We start from the raw sequence: 24,677 nt of genomic DNA, 5'->3' as shown, positions 1-24,677 counted from the left end.
TACGGCAATACCACATGTGTGGCCCTTTTTTGCACCCTAACTGCGCTAAGGGGCCCAGAGTCCAATGAGTACCGTTAGCATTTCACAGGTCATTTTGAGAAATTTGGTTTCAAGACTACTCCTCACGGTTTAGGGCCCCTAAAATGCCAGAGCAGTATAGGAACCCCACAAATGACCCCATTTTAGAAAGAAGACACCCCAAGGTACTCAATTAGGAGTATGGTGAGTTCATAGAAGATTTTACTTTTTGTCACAAGTTAGCGGAAAATGATTGTTAATGGGTTTTTTTACCAAGTGTCATTTTCCGCTAACTTGTGACAAAAAATAAAATCTTCTATGAACTCACCATACTCCTAACGGAATACCTTGGGATGTCCTCTTTGTAAAATGGGGTCATTTGTGGGGTTCCTATACTGCTCTGGCATTTTAGGGGCCCTAAACCGTGAGGAGTAGTCTTGAAACCAAATTTCTCAAAATGACCTGTGAAATGGTAACGGTACTCATTGGACTCTGGGCCCCTTAGCGCAGTTAGGGTGCAAAAAAGTGCCACATATGTGGTATCGCTGTACTCGGGAGAAGTAGTACAATGTGTTTTGGGGTGTATTTTTACACATACCCATATTGGGTGGGAGAAATATCTCTGTAAATGGACAATTGTGTGTAAAGAAATCAAAAAATTGTCATTTACAGAGATATTTCTCCCACCCAATATGGGTATGTGTAAAAATACACCCCAAAACACATTGTACTACTTCTCCCGAGTACGGCGATACCACATGTGTGGCCCTTTTTTGCACCCTAACTGCGCTAAGGGGCCCAGAGTCCAATGAGTACCTTTAGCATTTCACAGGTCATTTTGAAACATTTGGTTTCAAGACTACTCCTCACGGTTTAGGGCCCCTAAAATGCCAGAGCAGTATAGGAACCCCACAAATGACCCCATTTTAGAAAGAAGACACCCCAAGGTACTCAATTAGGAGTATGGTGAGTTCATAGAAGATTTAGCTTTTTGTCACAAGTTAGCGGAAAATGATTTTTATTGGGTTTTGTTTACCAAGTGTCATTTTCCACTAACTTGTGACAAAAAAAAAATCTTCTATGAACTCACCATACTCCTAACGGAATACCTTAGGATGTCCTCTTTGTAAAATGGGGTCATTTGTGGGGTTCCTATACTGTCCTGGCATTTTAGGGGCCCTAAACCGTGAGGAGTAGTCTTGAAACCAAACTTCTCAAAATGTCCTGTGAAATGCTAACGGTACTCATTGGACTCTGGGCCCCTTAGCGCAGTTAGGATGCAAAAAAGTGCCACACATGTGGTACCGCCGTACTCAGGAGAAGTAGTATTATGTGTTTTGGGGTGTATTTTTACACATACCCATATTGGGTGGGAGAAATATCTCTGTAAATTGACAATTGTGTGTAAAGAAATCAAAAAATTGTCATTTACAGAGGTATTTCTCCCACCCAATATGGGTATGTGTAAAAATACACCCCAAAACACATTGTACTACTTCTCCCGAGTACGGCGATACCACATGTGTGGCCCTTTTTTGCACCCTAACTGCGCTAAGGGGCCCAGAGTCCAATGAGTACCTTTAGCATTTCACAGGTCATTTTGAAACATTTGGTTTCAAGACTACTCCTCACGGTTTAGGGCCCCTAAAATGCCAGAGCAGTATAGGAACCCCACAAATGACCCCATTTTACAAAGAGGACATCCCAAGGTATTCCGTTAGGAGTATGGTGAGTTCATAGAAGATTTTATTTTTTGTCACAAGTTAGCGGAAAATGACACTTGGTAAAAAAAACTAATAACAATCATTTTCCGCTAACTTGTGACAAAAAGTAAAATCTTCTATGAACTCACCATACTCCTAATTGAGTACCTTGGGGTGTCTTCTTTCTAAAATGGGGTCATTTGTGGGGTTCCTATACTGCCCTGGCATTTTAGGGGCCCTAAACCGTGAGGAGTAGTCTTGAAACCAAATTTCTCAAAATGACCTGTGAAATGCTAACGGTACTCATTGGACTCTGGGCCCCTTAGCGCAGTTAGGATGCAAAAAAGTGCCACACATGTGGTACCGCCGTACTCAGGAGAAGTAGTATTATGTGTTTTGGGGTGTATTTTTACACATACCCATATTGGGTGGGAGAAATATCTCTGTAAATTGACAATTGTGTGTAAAGAAATCAAAAAAATGTCATTTACAGAGAGATTTCTCCCACCCAATATGGGTATGTGTAAAAATACACCCCAAAACACATTGTACTACTTCTCCCGAGTACGGCGATACCACATGTGTGGCACTTTTTTGCACCCTAACTGCGCTAAGGGGCCCAGAGTCCAATGAGTACCTTTAGCATTTCACAGGTCATTTTGAAACATTTGGTTTCAAGACTACTCCTCACGGTTTAGGGCCCCTAAAATGCCAGAGCAGTATAGGAACCCCACAAATGACCCCATTTTACAAAGAGGACATCCCAAGGTATTCCGTTAGGAGTATGGTGAGTTCATAGAAGATTTTATTTTTTGTCACAAGTTAGCGGAAAATGACACTTGGTAAAAAAAACCCAATAACAATCATTTTCCGCTAACTTGTGACAAAAAGTAAAATCTTCTATGAACTCACCATACTCCTAATTGAGTACCTTGGGGTGTCTTCTTTGTAAAATGGGGTCATTTGTGGGGTTCCTTTACTGCCCTGGCATTTTAGGGGCCCTAAACCGTGAGGAGTAGTCTTGAAACCAAATGTCTCAAAATGACCTGTGAAATCCTAAAGGTACTCATTGGACTTTGGGCCCCTTAGCGCAGTTAGGGTGCAAAAAAGTGCCACACATGTGGTATCGCCGTACTCAGGAGAAGTAGTACAATGTGTTTTGGGGTGTATTTTTATACATACCCATGCTGAGTGGGAGAAATAACTCTGTAAATGGACAATTGTGTGTAAAAAAATCAAAAAATTGTCATTTGCAGAGATATTTCTCCCACCCAGCATGGGTATGTGTAAAAATACACCCCAAAACACATTGTACTACTTCTCCCGAGTATAGCGATACCATATGTGTGACACTTTTTTGCAGCCAAACTGCGCTAAGAGGCCCACAGTGCAATGACTACTTTTAGGCTTTACAGGGGTGCTTACAATTCCGCACCCCCCAAAATGCCAGGACAGTAAACACACCCCATAAATGACCCCATTTTGAAAAATAGACACTTCAAGGTATTCATTGAGAGGCATGTTGAGTCCATGGCAGATTTCATTTTTTTTTGTTACAAGTTAGCAGAAATGGAAACCTTTTTTTTTTTTTTTTTTTGTGACAAACTGTCATTTTCCGCTAACTTGTGACAAAAAATAAAATCTTCTATGAACTCACTATGCCTCTCAGTGAATACTTTGGGATGTCTTCTTTCCAAAATGGGGTTATTTGTGGGGTATTTATACTATCCTGGAATTTTAGCACCTCATGAAACATGACAGGTAGTCAGGAAAGTCAGAGATGCTTAAAAATGGGAAAATTCACTTTTTGCACCATAGTTTGTAAACGCTATAACTTTTACCCAAACCAATAAATATACACTGAATGGGTTTTTTTTCATCAAAAACATGTTTGTCCACATTTTTCGCGCTGCATGTATACAGAAATTTTACTTTATTTGAAAAATGTCAGCACAGAAAGTTAAAAAAATCATTTTTTTGCCAAAATTCATGTCTTTTTTGATGAATATAATAAAAAGTAAAACTCGCAGCAGCAATCAAATAGCATCAAAAGAAAGCTGTATTAGTGAGAAGAAAAGGAGCCAAAATTCATTTAGGTGGTAGGTTGTATGAGCGAGCAATAAACCGTTAAAGCTGCAGTGGTCTGAATGGAAAAAACAGCGCTGGTCCTTAAGGGGGGGTAAAGGCTGAGTCCTCAAGTGGTTAAAAAAAAAAAAAGTACTGCAGGCTGCTACATTTTCTAATTGGAATACAAAATCGGATTGTATAAAAAAATCAGAATCGCATGTAATGTGCAAGAGGTTTTAGGCTGTCTCTTAAGGTACCCATATATCTAGCGATGATGGTCAAATTCAACTAAGGGAAACATGCCTCTCTAATCAATTCTGCTTAGAGAGAGAACTGTCGGCTGCCCATACACCGCAGGCCAGTTGTGTTGCATTCGCCACTCATCCCGATGTCCCTTGCTGTTATCGTCATTCACCCGATTTAGCAAGTTGGCCCTACATCACGCAGCACTTACTTTTTCATAGCTGTTTAAGCTATTCAGGAAACAGGATGGTGTTCGACCAAGTTGGTCGATTTAGCTCAGAGAAGCTCTTTTCTTCCTGTACTGGAAAACAACATAAGACTTTATTTCATTATCTCATAAGTTAATTTTCACTTCAAATTTGCTTTAAAGAAAACCAAAGGTGGCATATTGAAATTCTAATAGGACCCATAAGCATGTCATGTGCACAATGACATGCCGCTGTGTCATTCTATCACCGCTGCCAGCCTCCCACCCCCCCTTCCCCCCACTCTGCTGTCCCCCCTGAAAAGATTGCCAGGCTACAGACAATCTGCTTGTCGCTAGTCTGCTTTGTTTATCCGAGGCTTGTCAATCAGCCTCCTCCGCATCGCCCCCTCGATAACAGCCCCTCCCCCCCACCGCTCCCCGCCTCTGTTAGCTTCCTCCAATAGGAAGCCAAGCCATGACCTAGGAGTGCCACAACCCTCTCACAGCACCATCTTAGATTATTACATTAATATGATGTTATTGTACTTGAAAATTCATTTAATTAACTTCAAATGTTTACAAAACAAAACATGATTTTCTGCGTTTCTATTGTCTTGCATATTACACAAAGGAACAAAGCAACACCGCAGCACAATTAAAAAATGTTAACACGTTAGAACTACGATGAATGTGAAATTATAACTCCGCACAATGCATGACCCACACAAATTCAGGTATGTGTGTTACAGCCGGATGAAAAGATTATTGAAAATAGTTGAAGCAATTAGGGGTTGATCCATACAAGATTTCTTGTGAGTTAACCCATCTTATCGGGGTTTTTTTTGTTTGTTTTTTTACCTTATTCATATAAAAAAGAGAGTTCATCAGGAACAACTTATTTTTGGTGATTTTTCTTATAAACATATAAACATGTTAGAGATAAGATGAAGTTGAATTGGTAGTGGGGTTATATAGTTTGGTTGAAAAAAATGACATCAGTTTATCAAGTTCAACTAGAACAATCGGTACAACATTGTCCTGCACTTATCCAAGATGATGCAGAGGAAAGTTAAAAAACCTTGTAAATCGTAGGGCAATTACCTTTTAAAGGTGTGTGTGTGTGTGTATTACTAATTTTTTTTATCCATTAACACCTAACTGTACATATGCAAGATCAGGCATGGGCAAACTCGGCCCTTCAGCTGTTACGGAACTACAAGTCCCACAATGCATTTGCCTTTATGAGTCATGACTGTGGCTGTCAGACTCCTGCAATGCATTGTGGGACTTGTAGTTCCTCAACAGCTGGAGGGCCAAGTTTGCCCTTGCCTGTGCTAGATAAAAACTCAGCTGAGGTGTCGGATAATGACCATCTCTGCTGAAAATCTAGCATGTGTACAGCAGCTCCTGATGGCCTTGTTGCCTTGACCAGTGATCAGCCCAGCATATCAATTTGGCTGAGTGTTGTCTGACAGCATTGTTCTCCTCATTCACCTCTCCTACTGTGAGCCTCTCCTTGCTCAGCACACTGTAGGCACTTTCTACCCCCACATATCAACAGAATGTGTCACTAGCCTGCAGGCTAATGATGCACCTGTACAGCCTCGACCCTGCAATGTTACCCGATTGACCGAGTCCCAATGCCTCCCGGGTGACCAGCCCAGTATGTCTCTACAAGGCTTTAGACTGTATGTTCAAAAAGGCAATGCTTTTCCTCATTTTGTGTTACAGTACTGTTGTCTATCATTTGTCAATATCTTCCTTCGCTGTGTACAATGGCATTGGTAATCTAATTGTTTGTGTATTATTAGTATTCCCTAATTGTTAATGCAAATGCATATATTATGTTATATATTATACACATATTTTATAACTGTATACTGAAATGAGTCAGTGTTTTGGGTGCACAAAAAGACCTACATAGTATTAGGCAGTTTGTAAATTTATTTTTCTTATCAGTTTATATTATATGTTATAAACTGTCTTTCTACATAGGGAGGCCAAATCATAATAGGTGTGTTTACCATGGAAGGCCCATCTCCACCTTGTGAGTAAGCACTGGTGATGACACGATCAGTAGGGCAGGAGTTTTCATACTCAAAGATAAAAGGTAATCCTCAGTGCTCTCTGTTGTACTCCCACACATTGTAAAGCCTGGATTATTTTATATCATTGACTTACTGTGCCATACTGTGTGGATTGGAAACCTCTGGTTGCTAATTCAGTACAAAGACATCTATCTATATTATACCTACGTACATCAGTTGTCATACTCAGCCTGAGGATATGGCTCCTGGTAAAAGGCAAATTTGGGCCTTATACTTAATACCAATGTCTGTCATTATACTGCAATACACATTCTTGTATCGGATGCAAAGGACAGCATTGAGGCTGCTTTCACAGTAAGATATTACAGGCGCATGTTAGTGCAGACCAACTCACAGTGATGAAAAATCAATGGGCTGTTCACAGTGCCCACGTTGCGTTACATTGTAACGCTGCACGTTATTTAAAAGTGCAGCATGCTGTGCGTTCTACGTTAGACTGTTTGCACATGTTCAGTATTGTGGTTTTTTTTTATTTTGAGCAGGAGAGGAGGAGGGGAGAGTCCGCTATTGTTAGCCACATGGCTAATTAATATTCACTGCACTGCCGTGTAGTAATGGGAAGTTCGGCTCGATTCATTGAATCGATTAATTGAAAAGAGCCGTACTTCCTATCTTTACTGTTCAGAATTGATTCATTGAAAAGAGCCAGACTTCCCATCACTAGGTTCAGTCCTGCTGCTCTGAATCGATTCTGAACAGTAGAGATAGGAAGTCCGGCTCTTTTCAATGAATTGATTCATTGAAAAGAGCCGGACTTCCCATCACTTCTGCTGTGTTTTCTTCCTGGTGCGGCCGCTGATTGGCTGGCGGGACCACATGATGCGGAGTGTTCCGATCACGTGGTTCCCACAAGGTATGAGACAAAAAAAGGCGCACCAACAGCCGCACAATGCGGCTCACTCTGGCGTCCACCTCCAACACTACCAGGCGTTGCCTTAGGTGCACGTTATGCGACCATAACGTCCCCTAAAACGCAACGTCCTGGTGGGAAAGAGGCCTCAAAGAGAAACAAAATGATATTCAGTGTCTACCAGACTTGGCACCAGAAAAGCAGGTGGTAAGATTACATTGTATTATTAAAACTGATATATGTATTCTTTTGTTTGTGTCCCCACCCTTCCAATGTCCATTGTTCTCACAATCTACCAGTTCTCCCTTAAGGCACGTACACACGTGCACAGTGCAGTTTCTAGGTTAAATTTCTCCCAGGGCGAATGTCAAAAAATATGCCCCCCCCCCCCCACAAGAAATTGTGTGACAGCCACCCTAGCTCCCTAGCTGGCCAACAAACCTCCTTTAGCTCGAGAGCCCCCCCCCCCAAGTGGCCCATGCAGGTCTTCCAAAATCCCCTCAGCCAAAAAGACCCCGGTACCCTCCACCCCACCCCCACCTTCCCAAGTAATTGTGTGGCACTGGCAGCCACCTTAGCACCCCAGGGCCCTGACACCCTAGGCAAATCAGGGAGTCGGGCACACTGCTAAAAACAAACAACCCCACATCCCCCTCATCATCAGAAGACTCAGACACCTGAAAGATAGTTTGGCGGACTGGAATGAACTACATGCAGAGCTCCCCAACCCTGTCCTCAAGGCCCACCAACAGTACATTTTGCAGAAAACCACAAACATGCAAAGGTGAGGTAATTAGTGTCTCAGCAGAGCTGATTAACAACCTCTGTGGATTTCCAAAACACATGCACAGTTGGTGGGCCTTGAGGACAGGGTTGGGGAACACTGAACTGCAGGACAGATTGGTGGACTGGAATGAATGACAGGACAGGCTCATGGACTGGAGTGAATGACAGGACAGGCTGGTGGACTGGGAATGAACGACAGGACAGGCTGGTGGACTGGAATGAATGACAGGACAGGCTCGTGGACTGGAGTGAATGGCAGGACAGGCTCATGGACTGGAGTGAATGACAGGACAGGTTCATGGACTGGAGTGAATGACAGGACAGGCTCGTGGACTGGAATGAATGACAGGACAGGCTCGTGGACTAGATCGAATGACAGGACAGGCTCATGGACTGGAGTGAATGGCAGGACAGGCTCATGGACTGGAGTGAATGGCAGGACAGGCTCATGGACTGGAGTGAATGACGGGACAGGCTCATGGACTGGAGTGAATAACAGGACAGGCTAATGGACTGGAGTGAATGACAGGACAGGCTAATTGACTGGAGTGAATAACAGGACAGGCAGGTGGACTGGAATGAATGACAGGACAGGCTCGTGGACTGAAATGACTGACAGACAAGCGACTGGACTAAACGACAGAATAAACACTTGAAGAAAAAGATCATCTGTCTGAGAAAAAATGATAAATATGCATATGGACTAGTTTTAGCTTCCATGTATAAATCTTTATTGAATACACCTTAACACAATAAAATCTAAAATTACTTAAAAATGAGAAAACACAGACAATGGGGGTTCTGGTCCAATCATAATATGTTACAGAGTTATCAACAGCACATCTCAAAAAATATGTGAATATACAATACGGCACGGACACAAAATGCTACATAACCTATCCAAAACTCAGGTACAATATGGCCAAATAAAACTAACACCCTGCATGCACACTACAAGTGTGCAAAAATGTATCATAAACTCATAAATACTCCACAAAAACAAAGCTGGATGTTATGTTACCAAGAAAAATCCAAGACCTCTTGCATGAATATCTGTATAAACATATGCTGCTGCACAAACCAAACAGCCCCGTAGTTGTGGCGGTGTCAGAAAAGAAACAGAAATTGGATCAGAAAAATAGTGGATAATTACATGTTCCGTGCCTAGACCAGTGGTAAGTCCCCCAGGTGTCCCCTCCACGCGCATCACAGCGTCGCTGCTTGCTCAAGAGGTCTAGACTAACTGACAGAACTGTGAACAATACTGGGGCGTCCAGAGGGTGAGTGTGACAGGGCGAGCAGTAGGCCTGAAAGATAAATCAAATTTAAACCGAAATCGCGATCACCAAGATCACGATTTGGAAATCGTCAAAGTGGCGATTATCGTGATGACGTCATTTCCGCATGGGGACAGTTTGGAGACACAGCTACAAACTTCCCCCAAGTCCCGGCGTGTGCGGCCCGCAGTGTTGGACATACCTTCCACCCGAGTCCAATGCTGTCTGTCCTCTATCGCCTCTAGGGTACGGCATACTTTCTGGTTTCTGTATGTCACATGACATACAGGAAGTATGCCGTGCATGCAGTAGGCGAAGAGGTCAGATGGGCATCGCTGGATTCATGCTGGAAGGTATGTCCAGCACTGCTGCAGCTTGGGGACAGAGCGGGCACAGAGAGAGACAAAAGGTGCACAAAGGGGGCAGGAGAGAGACCCAGAAGGGGCACAGAGAGACTAAGGGGGCACAAAGAGAAATAAAGGGGGCAAGAGAAACGCCCAGTGGGGGCACAGAGACAAAGGGGGCGCAGAGAGAGACCTAGAGGAGGCACAGAGAGAGACAAAGGGGACACAGAGGGTGCAAAAAGAGACAGGACAGAGAGGCACAGAGGGGAAACAAAGCTTACTTTAAAGTAAATTGTGAATCAAATCGAAATCGTGATTTGGGACAGAAATCACTCATTTCAAGTTTTTCCTAAAATCGTTCAGGCCTAGCGGGCAGTGGTGGAAAGAGATGGAAAAGTTGAGAAGGAGAGACTGACAGATGGTAGACAGAAGGTGGTAAAAGGGAGAGAGAATGCCTATAGATAAAAGATAACATGACTTACAATTTTACCTCTGCCTTTTTGGTGATTAGCCTGGCCTCTGCTGCTCTCTGGAACACACTGCTGGGCTGTGGGCTGTCTCTGTCCTCCGTGTGACTCCCTCAGACATGCTGGCTCTTATCTGTGTCTCTTATCTCCCCCCTCCTGTCAGTGAAGGCTCACTGCACCATGTGCTGTAGCTGAGACACACTCCAGCGCTTATAGATTCTGTCCTTCCATCTCTCTTGAATCTGTCTCCTCCATCTTTCTTGAATTTTCGCGCTGGCCAGTGACGCACATCATGACAGGCAGTGCCCATGGAGAAATCAGGAGGAGGGGCGGCACTGCCTGTCTGTAACAAGATACAAGAGCAGCCCATGGGAGAACTACCAGGAAGCATAGGCACTGCACACTAGCAACATGCTTGGCTGGAGAGAGCAGGGGGCGGCGCCGCAGCTTTATCGTGGTCAAGGCAACTATTGTACACACACTCGGAGAGAGTAGTACAGAGATAATCTGTGTGGCTGCCGCAGCCCAGGAGCAGTTTGTGAAGCACGGTGATCGTGCTGGTGTAATCAGCCTGCACAGCGTGTCACTGGCTTCATCTAGCAGTTATACGAAAAGAAGAGATTCTCCTGCGCTGCCCCCTAACTTGGTATGGGTTATGATGGTACAAAGGTGCTGCTCCTGGTTGCTGGGTGGTGCCAGTGACCTAAGTGAAACAGTAGAAGAGACAAGAGTGCTCCTTTGGTGTAAACCTGACGAAGGCGTGGTTAACGCCGAAATGCATCGTGACGTCAGACGGCTCCAGCGTGACCAAGCCCCGCCCACCGAATCCAGCTCCGTGTCGGGAGACACCGCACCTGTTGTTTTGGCCAAACACAGGGCAGGCCTGAGAAGCGCTATTGATTTTAACACACTGTAAGTGCAACTTGTATGCGTGAAAATTTTAAGTAAAGAAAAGTATTACACCAGAAGAGCGCTCTTGTCTCTTCTACTGGTTCATCTAGCAGTGTCCTCCATCCTGCGCCCCCTTCCTTCACCTGCTGGCCTGCGCTCAGTGCAGTCGCACGGCCCGCACGGTGGAAGAAACGGCCCTGCACGTGCAACTTAATGCATGACCAAACGACCAACTGACCAACTACACAACTTGTTGTTTGCACGACCATTATGTACACATGCGCTGACCAACTAAACAACCAACTCATTTATATACTGGGCGCACACCATACCCTGCATTCAGTAAATAGTTAAATAAGATATAATAGTTGGGCAGATTGTCTGCACGTGTGTGTGGGGACAGGCAGTATGAGGGCTCTCATACTGCCTGTCTCCACACATCTCTTCCAGCCTTGCCCCTGCTATTCATCTCAAGTGACTTGTTGTAGTCAAAATGTTATTTATACCATTCCATAACTACTAATTAGATGTGGCATCTTTTATTCTTTAATTACATCAATAAGCTTTGGAAAGCAGTAGCATTCGCTTTCTGTCATGCTTGTGCTTAATACTTGCTTGTCTTTTTTCAAGAAAAGTATATTATTCCCTCATTTTCATATTATTTATTTATTTATTGTATTTATAAAGCGCCAACATATTAGGCAGCCCTGGGCATTAGTTAAGGTTACAGACAATATTTAGGGTGACATACAGCAATATGACAATACAGGAATACAAAAAAAACCCCAGATCACGCAGAACAGTATGAGTACAAGGTAATGCTTAGTCACTGGATGGGAGTATGGAGATTAGGCAAGTTAAGTTCGCTCATTTGTGAGGGGTGGTAGGCCAGAGTGAAAAGGTGAGTTTTAAGGGCCTTCTTGAAGATGTTGAAGGAGGGGGCTGTCCTAATGGGTGGTGGTAGGGAGTTCCATAGTGTTGGAGCAGCTCTTGAGAAGTCCTGGAGGCGTGCATGGGACTGAGTGATGTGGGGGTCTTGTTTGGTGAGAGTTGTGCACTTGCCATTATCACCCCAAAGTGTTACGTTTATACCATAAAAATATTTGAAATAGTTGCATATATACCTACTAGAATTATAAAAATTACACATTTATTACTATAAATTCCTGTATAGCCAAATCAACTGAAATCTACTCTTTTGTTCAAAAAATATTCATAAATGTTTCAATATTTCCTAAGATCTGTCAGTATATGTTTACTGAACAACATTAGTACGTGCTAGTAAAAAAATCAGGTCATTTAACTTCATTGAACCACAGTAAGACATGTATGTAGAAATCATTCTACAAATTTTGGACGGGCTTTAAAATAGGTCAAGCAATACGTCAATATGTATACAGTAATGGCAGTGTACATTCTGTTGTTCAGAAATGCCTTTCAGTAGTTCTATAAATGGTGTGTCTAAATTATTAACCATTCATTGGCTCTACAGCTGACCAAAGTGGGATTTTTTTTTTGTCATTTGTGCGTATGAGTAAGCACAGGACAGCATGATATTCATTTTAATATAAGACTAAGCTAACTGTGAAAGGCACATACAGAGAAATTCACTTATGCTAATGCATCTTTCAAATACCCAAACCACATGAAACTATTCTCTAAACAAAATTTGAATCATTCTTATTGTATTCACTTGAATGCATACATGACCAAACATTTGTGAACTTACAGTTAAAGATTTAAACTGCAAAAGCAATTGTATTAGACACAGCATATTCAATAATATTTTTCAATATTTGTATACCGCTTTTCTCCTGTCGGACTCAAAGCACTTCAGAGGCAGCCATTAGAGCTCACGCCTAACTGAATAGGGGCTGGCTTGCTTAAATAGGAAGAGCCAAGATTTAAACCTAACTCTGCTATGTCAAAGGTAGAGCCCTTAACAATTACACCATATTTAAGAATTGTCTCATATTTCCAGATGATTTGCAGTTCATTTTAATATTACTTAATATAGCAAAGTATTTGGAATATTTTATGTTTATATTTATTTTATGGTGTTGTTTATATATTATAAAAGGTCCTGTTACATCAAATACTCTGAGAAGTGTAGAAGAATTAGCATCAAGCTTTTAAGACACCTTAGGTCTCTTCATGGACTGTGGTATTACCATGCCTTATGAAAATAGTTTAAGTACGGTATCTAAAAAAACCTTCCTTTTAAATTCAACCAGCAATTAACATGGAACAATAATCTATTAGTTTGCACTAGTTTAAACTGTAACTGTAGCCATTAGGGCCCTAATGATCTTGGTACTGACTGAAGACACAAGGTTTCTCTACAGTTTGGACATCTAGATGACCACTGATCTAAGATCTTCACCAGAATATTTTGTGAGGAACAAGAAGCTGCTAACCCTGTCAGGTAGTGGACTGCTTTGCTGTAAGTTGCCACCAGGCCGTGAGCCCTGGGAATAATCACACCAGTGAGGAGAATAGGAGGGCACATCCTGCAGTGTGGAGACGATGAGACCAAACGCTGGATAGAAATTACAACAGACAGAGCTAGGTCAAAGTGCAGCCCAAGGTGGGCCTGACAGCTGGTAGGGAAAGAGTGAAAGTGACTGTCTAGGGTCAAGACTGGACTGCCAGGCTGGCTGGCAGGACAGGATCTAAGTTGACATACTTGGGATGGGTAGAGGTATACCAAATTGTGGACTAGGCTAGAAGTCTGGTTGGATAGGGACAAAGATAATAGGACAGGATAATTGGAGCAGGTGGGACAGGACAACTGAACTTACTGGTGGGGCAGAGTAAATTGACTGATTGTCAGGACAGGCAAACTAGTCTAACTGGAAAAAAATAAAAAAAAAATAAAAAGAGAATACAGATAACTGGCGTAACCAAGGATGTGAACTGGCAAGCATGACAAAATAACTGGATTGACTGGCATAAAGGCAATTGGACTGATAGACTAGACAGGCTAAACGGTTTGAACTGGCAGGCAGGACATGATTAACTGGACTAACTTACAGGGTAAATTAAGCAAGGCTGGGGTCTGGACTGAAAGGCAGTATAGGGTTAGCTGGACTGACTGACAGAGTTATTGTAGCAAGGCTGGAGTCTGGGCTGACCAGCAGGCAGGGTTAACCAAGCAAGGATGGGATCTGGGCTGTCAGAAAAAAACAGGGTCAACTGAGCAAAATGTAGATACTAGGCTAACAGAATCTGGGCTTACAAGTAAGCCAATGTACCAAGACAAAGGGATAAGCATAATAACCAAAATAAGGATAAGCTACAAGCAGATAGCACTGAGTGCTATTTAGCCATGGCTATGACTAATGCCCCCTTTGAGCCTGATAAATAATATACTGCACAACACACATGGTCTCAAGATGCATGCTCAATGGAGAACCAGCATAATGGCATAATCTCCACCATCCCAGAGATACCCAGGACTGCCACAGAATGAGAAGGCCCAAAGTTGCGGAAAAGAGGACGCCACTGGATGCCAGTGAGTATAACTGTAGACTGGTTATACCAATGCTTGTGCTACAGCATAATACCTAACTAACAAAATATTATTTATACAAAATACAGTCAACTAACTCAATTCTACTTGATGAGAATGTGGTGTATAAATTAACCAAGTAGAAGAAATAGGTATGGGCTCTACTTAAAGTGGATATAAACTCAGAACTTCCTCTCCTCTAAAATATTAGGCACAGCATAATAACCAATACGGGAGAACATCTTCATTACAAGTTACAGAAATCCTAAAAAAGCCTGAAGATTTAACTAGATGGATTTTTAGGGAGCACAGAAAGGGTTAAAGCGTCTGCCCTCTGTTTTCCAGGTGCTGTGAGTTACACCTACTGATAAGCAGGGATGGGCTCACGACTAATAACAAGTCCATAAGGACTCAAATTCATAATTAAAATGAGCCATAATAGCCGCAGCTGTGCGGCTGGATGATAAGGGGTTATTTACCCACAATTCTGCCGTCCTGCCTGCGCTCCAAATAGCTTGCACGCATCCTATTGGACGCATTGCAAGCCTCACTATGCACACTTCCTCCTTCAAGCCAGAAGAAGGAAGTGCGCCATGGTGAGGCTTGCAACATATCCAATAGGACGCGTGCAACCTATTTGGAATGCAGGCAGGACAGCAGAATTGTGGGTAAATAACCCCTTATCATCCAGCCGCACAGTTGCGGCAATTATTGTTCATTTTAATTACGAATTTGAGTCTTTATGGACTCGTGATTAGTTGTGAGCCCATACCTGCTGATAAGGCACTCATACAGATAATTACAATCTGGTGTACCTAAATTACAATCTGGTGTACCTACATCTGGTGTAAATGCAGAACACAATTCTAAATATAACAGAGACAAACCAGAGCCCATTTCTTGAACTCAGTGGATTTTTATGGTGATCTCTCAGTGCACGTGAGCTTCTGATCATACAACTAAACATTTAGTCACCTGATCCCACATGATTTCTTTTACATGGCACAAGCACAGGTATTCAACGTTGCTTGGGAAGTCATGTTTGCATCTAAAATGCTATTTGCTAGAAAATATTTGGGAAAGTACACTGCATTTGTACAATATGTAAAATTCCCCAAAAACATGAAAAATAGGTATTTTTACCTTGAAAGAAATGCTAAATTGTTTTTTTCCCCCTATACATTCCTAGTAGTTTGGGTCACCCTGAGCTGCTTGGTTACTCTGTTGTACTCGTCCAAGCCCTATTTCATACAGCCTTATCAATCCCTGCCATGTACTGATGAGAACCAAAAGTCCGAAACAGGCTGTCTACATGTGGGTTTGATATGGCTGTGTAAAACTTAAAGCTATAGGCTTGCTAGACACCAGCGGTTCTGGATGCTTGCTTGGCTTAACAAGGGCAAAAAGGGATAATTTGCATATTTAGTGGTAGTGCATTGTGGGTAACCACAAATGTTCATTTATAACTGAATTATTGCAAATTTCCTTCTGTTTTAAGAAGGCAATTACACCAAGCCTTTAGTGTTGGGCGAACAGTGTTCGCCACTGTTCGGGTTCTGCAGAACATCACCCTGTTCGGGTGATGTTCGAGTTCGGCCGAACACCTAATGGTGTTCGGCCAAACTGTTCGGCCATATGGCCGAACTAAGAGCGCATGGCCGAACGTTACCCGAACGTTCGGCTAGCCCTGTGATTGGCCGAACGGGTCACATGTAGTGTTGGGCGAACATCTAGATGTTCGGGCCGAACATGGCCGCGATGTTCGGGTGTTCGAGCCGAACTCCAAACATAATGGAAGTCAATGGGGACCCGAACTTTCGTGCTTTGTAAAGCTTCCTTACATGCTACATACCCCAAATTTACAGGGTATGTGCACATTAGGAGTGGGTACAAGAGGGAAAAAATTTTAGCAAAAAGAGCTTATAGTTTTTGAGAAAATCGATTTTAAAGTTTCAAAGGGAAAACTGTCTTTTAAATGCGGGAAATGTCTGTTTTCTTTGCACAGGTAACATGCTTTTTGTCGGCATGCAGTCATAAATGTATTACAGATAAGAGGTTCCAGGAAAAGGGACCGGTAACGCTAACCCAGCAGCAGCACACGTGATGGAACAGGAGGAGGGTGGCGCAGGAGGAGAAGGCCACGCTTTGAGACACAACAACCCAGGCCTTGCATGAGGACAAGAAGCGTGCGGATAGCAATTTGCATTTTGTCGCCATGCAGTCATAAATGTAATACAGATGAGAGGTTCAATAAACAGGGACCGGAAACGCTAACCCATCACAGATGTTCATTGTTCATGTTACTTGGTTGGGGTCCGGTTTGCAGAGATGTAGAGACCCCATCTTTGGAATCCAAGTCTAACAATATGTCTTCTACCTGCATGAGACATTTCGTGAGATTCAGACGTTGCTAACGGCCATTGCTGCGATTTATGTACGTCAGACTCGCCACCATTGAAATAGCCCAAATAAACAGGTTTTTGTGACCCTAGGCTATGACCTCTTCGGCCTAGGGGCCCGAAACTCACCAGTCTTGTTTCCCCTAAGGGTCCCTACAATGCTAGAAAATTTGCCACTGCTGAGCAATTGCCCTTTGAAAAGATGTGAGATTTTGGAAAGTGAAATAGGGAGGCAATGAAAGCCTATGGGGGATTTTACCAATTTTGGACCCCTGTAACTCTGGTTTGCAGAGATGTAGGGACCCCATCTTTGGAATCCAAGTCTAACAATATGTCTTCTACCTGCATGAGACATTTCGTGAAATTCAGACGTTGCTAACGGCCATGGCTGAGATTTATGTACGTCAGCATCACTACCATTGAAATTGCCCAAATAAACAGGTTTTTGTGACCCTAGGCTATGACCTCTTTGGCCTAGGGGCCCAAAACTCACCAGTCATGTTCCCCCTAAGGGTCCCTACAATGCTAGAAAATTTGCCACTGCTGAGCAATTGCCCTTTGAAAAGATGTGAGATTTTGGAAAGTGAAATAGGGAGGCAATGAAAGCCTATGGGGGATTTTACCAATTTTGGACCCCTGTAACTCTGGCTTGCAGAGATGTAGGGACCCCATCTTTGGAATCCAAGTCTAACAATATGTCTTCTACCTGCATGAGACATTTCGTGAAATTCAGACGTTGCTAACGGCCATGGCTGAGATTTATGTACGTCAGCATCACTACCATTGAAATTGCCCAAATAAACAGGTTTTTGTGACCCTAGGCTATGACCTCTTCGGCCTAGGACTGCATTGAACGCGACCCACGCATTGTGCAAATTCTGGACAACACCAATTACTGGGTTTATACCCTTCTGGATCCACAGTACAAACACAATGTTCCAAAACTGCTTGAAGAAAGAGTCAGACAGGTCAAAATGGAAGAATACCAGCAGGCCCTTGTGGAGACTTTAGAGAGGAGATTGACATCCTCCCCCTCTTCTAGCCAGTTGTACGCCGACAGACTGACTTCCGCAAACCCAGGACGACCAGGAGGGCAGCAAACAACACAAGCCGCAGCTAGTGCCCAAAAGGGAATGGTATCGGCAGTGTCCTTGGAGTGGGAAAATTTTCTGACACCCATGCAGCAGCACACAGAACAGCAAGCGTGCAGATCCACCTCCAACACCGATCGCCTGGAGAAGATGGTCAAGGACTACATGTCAGATGGCATAGCTGTGTTGAACAATCCATCTGCACCCTTCAACTATTGGGTATCGAAGCTAGACACCTGGCACAAACTGGCAATGTACGCAATAGAAGTGCTGGCTTGCCCGGCAGCCAGCGTTATGTCGGAACGCTGTTTCAGTGCTGCCGGAGGCATCGTCACAGATCGGCATATCCGCCTCTCCACAGAAAATGCAGACCGTCTGACTCAAATTAAAATGAATCAATCCTGGATTGGAAACGACTACGCAACACTCCCGGACCCCAACCAAGTAACATGAACAATGAACATCTGTGATGGGTTAGCGTTTCCGGTCCCTGTTTATTGAACCTCTCATCTGTATTACATTTATGACTGCATGGCGACAAAATGCAGATTGCTATCCGCACGCTTCTTGTCCTCATGCAAGGCCTGGGTTGTTGTGTCTCAACGCGTGGCCTTCTCCTCCTGCGCCACCCTCCTCCTGTTCCATCACGTGTGCTACTGCTGGGTTAGCGTTACCGGTCCCTTTTCCTGGAACCTCTTATCTGTGTTACATTTATGACTGCATGCCGACAAAAAGCATGTTACCTGTGCAAAGAAAACAGACATTTCCCGCATTTAAAAGACAGTTTTCCCTTTGAAATTTTAAAATCGATTTTCTCAAAAACTATAAGCTCTTTTTACTAAAAATGTTTCCCTCTTGTACCCACTCCCAATGTGCACATACCCTGTAAATTTGGGGTATGTAGCATGTAAGAAAGCTTTACAAAGCACGAAAGTTCGGGTCCCCATTGACTTCCATTATGTTCGGAGTTCGGCGTGAACACCCGAACATCGCGGCGATGTTCGGCGAACGTTCGCAAACCCGAACATCTAGGTGTTTGCCCAACACTACAAGCCTTATTTTAGCATGAACATTTGTGAAAAATGCAAAAAAATCTAAAACTTATTACAAAATGATTTTTGATGGTATTTTGCTCGAAATTAAAAATTTACACTATTTTCATGAAAATGAATGCAAAAAGAATATCAGCATTTTCGCTTATCACTGCAAGTATTGCCCACCAATAATCCCTCAAATAACCTATAACATAAATTGACTAATACACCTATACTGAGTTATTACACTTCAGGTTTAATGTATATTGGTCAAAATACAACTATTGTTCAAAAATGTACCAAAACTCTTTGTAAGCACTGTAGCAAGTAAATGGGCAGTAGTTAGAATGCAGAAAATCAGCATAGATCATAAAGCATGAGCATCTACAAAGAAAACACTACAATGACTTTAGCTAATGCAGTGTCAGTGCTTGCAAGACAATAACACATAAAGATTTAAAAAGATTAATTATGTGTAAATAATTCTGGGCTGGCAAAGTGCCCAGCTGGTTAAGATCCAGCAGTTGAAAAGCATTATCATCCCTACAAGATGAGGATGCCCAGTTACTGTAATTTAATATACTTACATGTCCACAGTACAGTTTTGACTTAATGTCAGGGTGGATGCTGCTAGGCAAAATCAGATGACTCCAGTTTGTAGTACAGAGCAATTGACACTAGTGCCAAAAATCCTGTGGACATCTTGTTGCTATACATTATATTGACATTTATGTAATATTGCATGAATGAACAGTAGCTTCATGACCTAGAGTCTTTTAAGTGATTTCTCTGAATTATGTTTTATGGTGCTTGTTTTGGTATGTGTAATAGACAGAATTTTAAACTGGGGTATCACCTAGCTGGTGATTTGGGCACCCAATACTAGCCGATTGGCTATCAGTAGCTGATCAGCTTGTATATCCAATACTACTTTCAGGCAATACTATCCAATTGGCTATTTATAGCTGTATGACAAGTAGTTAGGCTGTGAGTAGAAAATCAGCTACTATAGTGGTAGACAGGGGGTTAGTGTTAGGCATTAGGAGGGAGGTAGTGTTAGGCATTAGGCGAAGGGCTAGTGTTAGAATCAGAGATTGGGTATGTCCATAGTATTACCAATTACTTAAATATTGCCCAGGTCTTTAGACACCTTTGCAAATATATTAATTTACATACTTGTTTTAAGGACGTATCAATAATATTCTGGTTTGCTGCCTACTACCAACTGCATGTGTACTAACCACCTTTGGTTCCATCCCCCCATGCCACCTCTTGCCCCCCCATCCCTCCATTGCTTTAGATTGTAAGCTTGTAAGGGCAGGACTCTCTCACCCTTTGTATCTTTGTTGTGGATTTGTTATTCACTTTGTGACTTGCAATTTGTTTGTACATATTATTCATCAGGTTACATTTGTCACTGTAATTAAAAATTATGTATTTTGTACTGGTGTTTATATTTGGTGTGCGCCAATGTCTGCATTATAATGTACCCCATGTTTGATCCTTTATAAATCAAATATTTTCCATACACTAACTTCCAGCTTTGGCTTTGTCTCCTTAACTACCTAATGACCGCGTCACGCCGATAGGCGTGAACGCATCTGCTCCCCAGGACCATGTAACGCCAATTGACATTAAGTCCTGGGGGCGTGGTTTGCAGGGAATCACACACGCCAATGCGCACACATCCACGCTTGAATGACAGAACTCTGTTCCGTCATTACTCTACCAGCAGTCTGTTAGACGGCAAAACCGTTTACATTGTACAGTGCTGTGATCTATGGCAGCGCTGTACTGGGGACAGCCCTGTCACTCGGCTGTCCCCTGGGGAGGCACAAGAGCAATTGGATTTCATAGGCTAATGCCTATGACAGCCGATCACTGTCATTGGCTGGCGGGGGGAGGGAGGGATTGGATAAAAAAAAACAGACACATTTTTGAAAAAAATAAACAAATACATACACAAAAAACAAACAAACATTGAAGGAGCAATCAGAGCCCACCAACAGAAAGCTCTGCTGGTAGGCAGAAAAGGGGGGTGGCCACTTGTGTGCTGAGTTGTACGGCCCTGCAGTGAGCACTCAAAGCTGCAGTGGCCTGAATTGTAAAAAATAGCCTGGTCACTAGGGGGGTGTAAGCTGATGATTAATTAGGGTGTGTGCATATCTGTGTACTACAACTTAGACTTCTGAATGCGCATACGCGGGAGTAAGTGTACATTAAGATACAATCCCTGCAAACTGTGCACCAAAATCTCAAACCACTATATATTTAATTTAAGTTCCCTTCCTAAAACTAGTCAGTGTTGTCAATTATGTGTCCTAGACACTTGCATATCAGTCCTCTGGGATTATTATGATGATCATATTTTGATTTCCAGCATGTGCCATCAAATAGCCCCAGTTTCGTTTTTAAAAGACATTTTTATGTACTTTTATAACACTATTATTGTTTTCTTTCTACCTGGGTATCCCACTCAAAGATTTTAATTAGCATGTTTCTGAAAGGCACAAAATCCCAATTATAGACTCCACTCAGAGGGCTTTTTTATTATAATGAGTAAAATACTAAACAGAAAAGAATGACTTTGAAAACAGTACTACTGATTGCTTATCGTTTTTTTTTCCTGCTTTAACTCTATTATGGAAAGTTATTTCATTGATATTTCAGTAAAGTGTGGAATTACCTTCTTTATTTGTATCTTAGAAACTTTCGCATCTAGCGCTGAGATCTACAGCATCATAGCATTGAGATCTCAACAACATAGTGAACATCTCTTCTAAAGTGTCATTTTATTGCTTTTCTATAATAAAATAAATAAATAAAAAATAAAAATCAAGTACGCCCTTGTGATGGCTATAGCACACTGATAACAGGAAAAAACCGACCATTCAGCAACACTTTCTGAGATAAAAAAGACTGGAGACTAGTTTCATTTGAAGATGTAAAATAAAAATTAAAATACCAGTTATGAGTGTTTGCATTTATTATATTAAATCCACAGTACATAGGTCGGGAAGGAGACGGGCGACACCTATAGACTTTTTCCACTGTTTGGTTAACCCATATGCGCCTTTTAATATTGGGGTTCCCAGTGCATGGGCCCCGCATGTGAGTGTTGCATTTTAGTTTAAAGTTTTTAAAGAATAAAGCAGTCTGCACTTAGTACTGATTTTGTTGTTTCCTATATACAGTACCTGATATACCTGTGGAGTCTCCTGGGAGGAACAACCTAATCAACCTTAAATGATTACCACCACCAGTGGAAGTGTTTGAGCCTTTTTACAACCTTATAATGTGGGTTGTTTTTTGTTTGTTTTTTCAGTAAGCCTCATTCCTATACTGGTGATGGTGGACACAGTTTAAACATCTTTGGACACCATTTGGTGACTCAGTATTACTCATAACCTCCTTCGTGATTGTGGAGACCTGCGAGATTCCTCTCTTATTTGACTGTTAATTACCACATTTACAGTTAAGTCAGAACTCAGTAGCGAATGGTAAATAGAATATATATATGCAGTATATGCATTTGCACTCAGATAAAAGTCCACTCCCTGTTTCCAGGTGGTAACCTCCAATTAATGACCAACACCATCATAGCATAAAAGTATTGTGCGTTTTTATTTATAAAAACTAAAAAGCTTTAAAAGTCCACACTACACATGTGAAATTAAACGCAAGGATAACCAAAAAGTATAATCCACCAACCCACCGCTGGAAAGCGGTGTGAGGCCTGCAGTAAACTGGCTCACTTGCAAGGCAATTAAGCCAGAGCAGTCTGCATGTTAAGCGGCTACAATGGATGCCCGCCGCTATCAGGAGGCTGGTGAAGGCACTCCAGCATGTTTAGACATTGCGCGTCAAGCTAGCGTCTCACAATGTTGCTCCATAGCTCCACCCAGCATGTTTAGTTGGCAAAGCAACTCATCAGGAACAGTAGCTAATGATACATAACAATTTCTTCAGATTAAAAACATAAATAAAAATTACTTATATAATATGCATTTACTTGGGAACTTTTGCCCATAGAATAAAACTTTCAAATATTATTGTCACAAAAACATATTTTCTATTTGCAAGAATTAATAATTCTACTTGAACTGTTTTGTTGTGCTTGGTTCAAATAGTTGTGTATTTTAGCTCATAAGCAGATAACACATTTCCATTAGTGTGTGTCCAGGACCCACATACATTGCAAATATTTGACTTGATCTTTGACGTGTTCCTTCCTCACTGCACAGCTGAGTGTTCTGTTGTCATAGTGGGTGCTAATGGCCTAAAAAGCTATGCACACTGTCAACCAACAGCCTATCAATTCTGATAGTTGTACAGGCAAATGTATGATAGATAAAATGCTGGAAGGAAGACTACATTATTTTCTGTTTAGTATTTATAATAAAAAAAGGCCCCTGAGCGGAGTCTAAAATTGTAATTTAACTTGCAGAAACATGCTAAATAAAATCTTTGAGGGGGTTACCCAGATAGAAAGAAAAAGAATAAAGGTCTGTGAAAAAACAGGTAAAATGTATTAACATACATCAAAAAGTTACAAGCTCACAGATTTAGCAAGTATATTGATTTAGATTGTGTAGTTCTAATTGTGAGACCACCTTCTACATTTGCCAACGTTCATATCAAGTTGGTCATACTCAATGAGATGGGCGCCTAATTTGGTAAATAATCAATAACTCCTTGACTAAAGAATGAGGAGTAGTAATCAGTTTACCACTGTACATCTCTAGGACCCTCTCTTATTCCTTAACATGTTTATTTTTTTATTTTTTTAATACACATTTTTTTAAATTGCATTGTCCGCCCTTTAAACATTCTTTAACCTCTTCTCACCTATGCAGGCTGGTATCAATCTGCATGAGGCCCCACTATAATAAGCAATATCAGTACCTCTGTAGGAGTGGGGCAACAAAGCCCCACCTCTTCTGAAGAGCCCTTGGCCACCTCTACCTCACCTCCAGTACCCAGGAGGAGGTGGGCTGGATAGATTCTAGGGACTTCTGTTGGAATCTGGGAGCCTCCTTTAAAGGATACCTTAGCGCAACATAAAATTAAAAATGGGGGGGGGGGCATGCATGTTTTATGGGCTATCCTTATGCACACTGCTCTACCTGTTCTCCCCCCCCCCTCTGTTACAGCCTACTGACCCCACCCAAACTTATTTCCTGGTCGGGGTGGTGGTGGTGACTGCACAGGCGCTGCTCGGCAAAGCACGTCCCTGTTCATGTGGCCGTGAGCAGGTGCACTACATAGTTGTGATGTGCCTTCCCTAATGGATTTTTATTTGAAACACAAAGTGAGTTAAGTGAGATCCTAATTTTAAATCAACTTTTGCTTGATTCAATGCATTTATCAAATCACTAATCAACATGAAAAAAGTATATGAATAAAACAACGCTTTGGTCCTGTGTTTGTATCTTGCAAGACATGTTATTCTATCCTTCCTCTATCCTACCATGTTTTTTTGGCACCTGCCCACAACCCCCCCCCCCCCCCCCCCCCCCAAAAAAAAAAAAAAAAAACATCTTGGCAAATTGTCCCTTTTTGTATCTGATTTAAAATCAGGTATAAATTGATCTAAAAACTCTGCTATTTAATATGAAATGGCAATGCATGATTGGTCAGATGATCTTTAAAGAATAAGGCTGACTTAAGATAAACAAAGAGGTCAATGATCTCTTGAAAA

The sequence above is a fragment of the Hyperolius riggenbachi genome, chromosome 2, assembly GCF_040937935.1.
Source record: "Hyperolius riggenbachi isolate aHypRig1 chromosome 2, aHypRig1.pri, whole genome shotgun sequence".
In the NCBI taxonomy this organism is placed as follows: Eukaryota; Metazoa; Chordata; class Amphibia; order Anura; family Hyperoliidae; genus Hyperolius; species Hyperolius riggenbachi.
The sequence above is the reverse complement of the archived record's forward strand: the minus strand, read 5'-3'. Positions refer to the sequence as shown.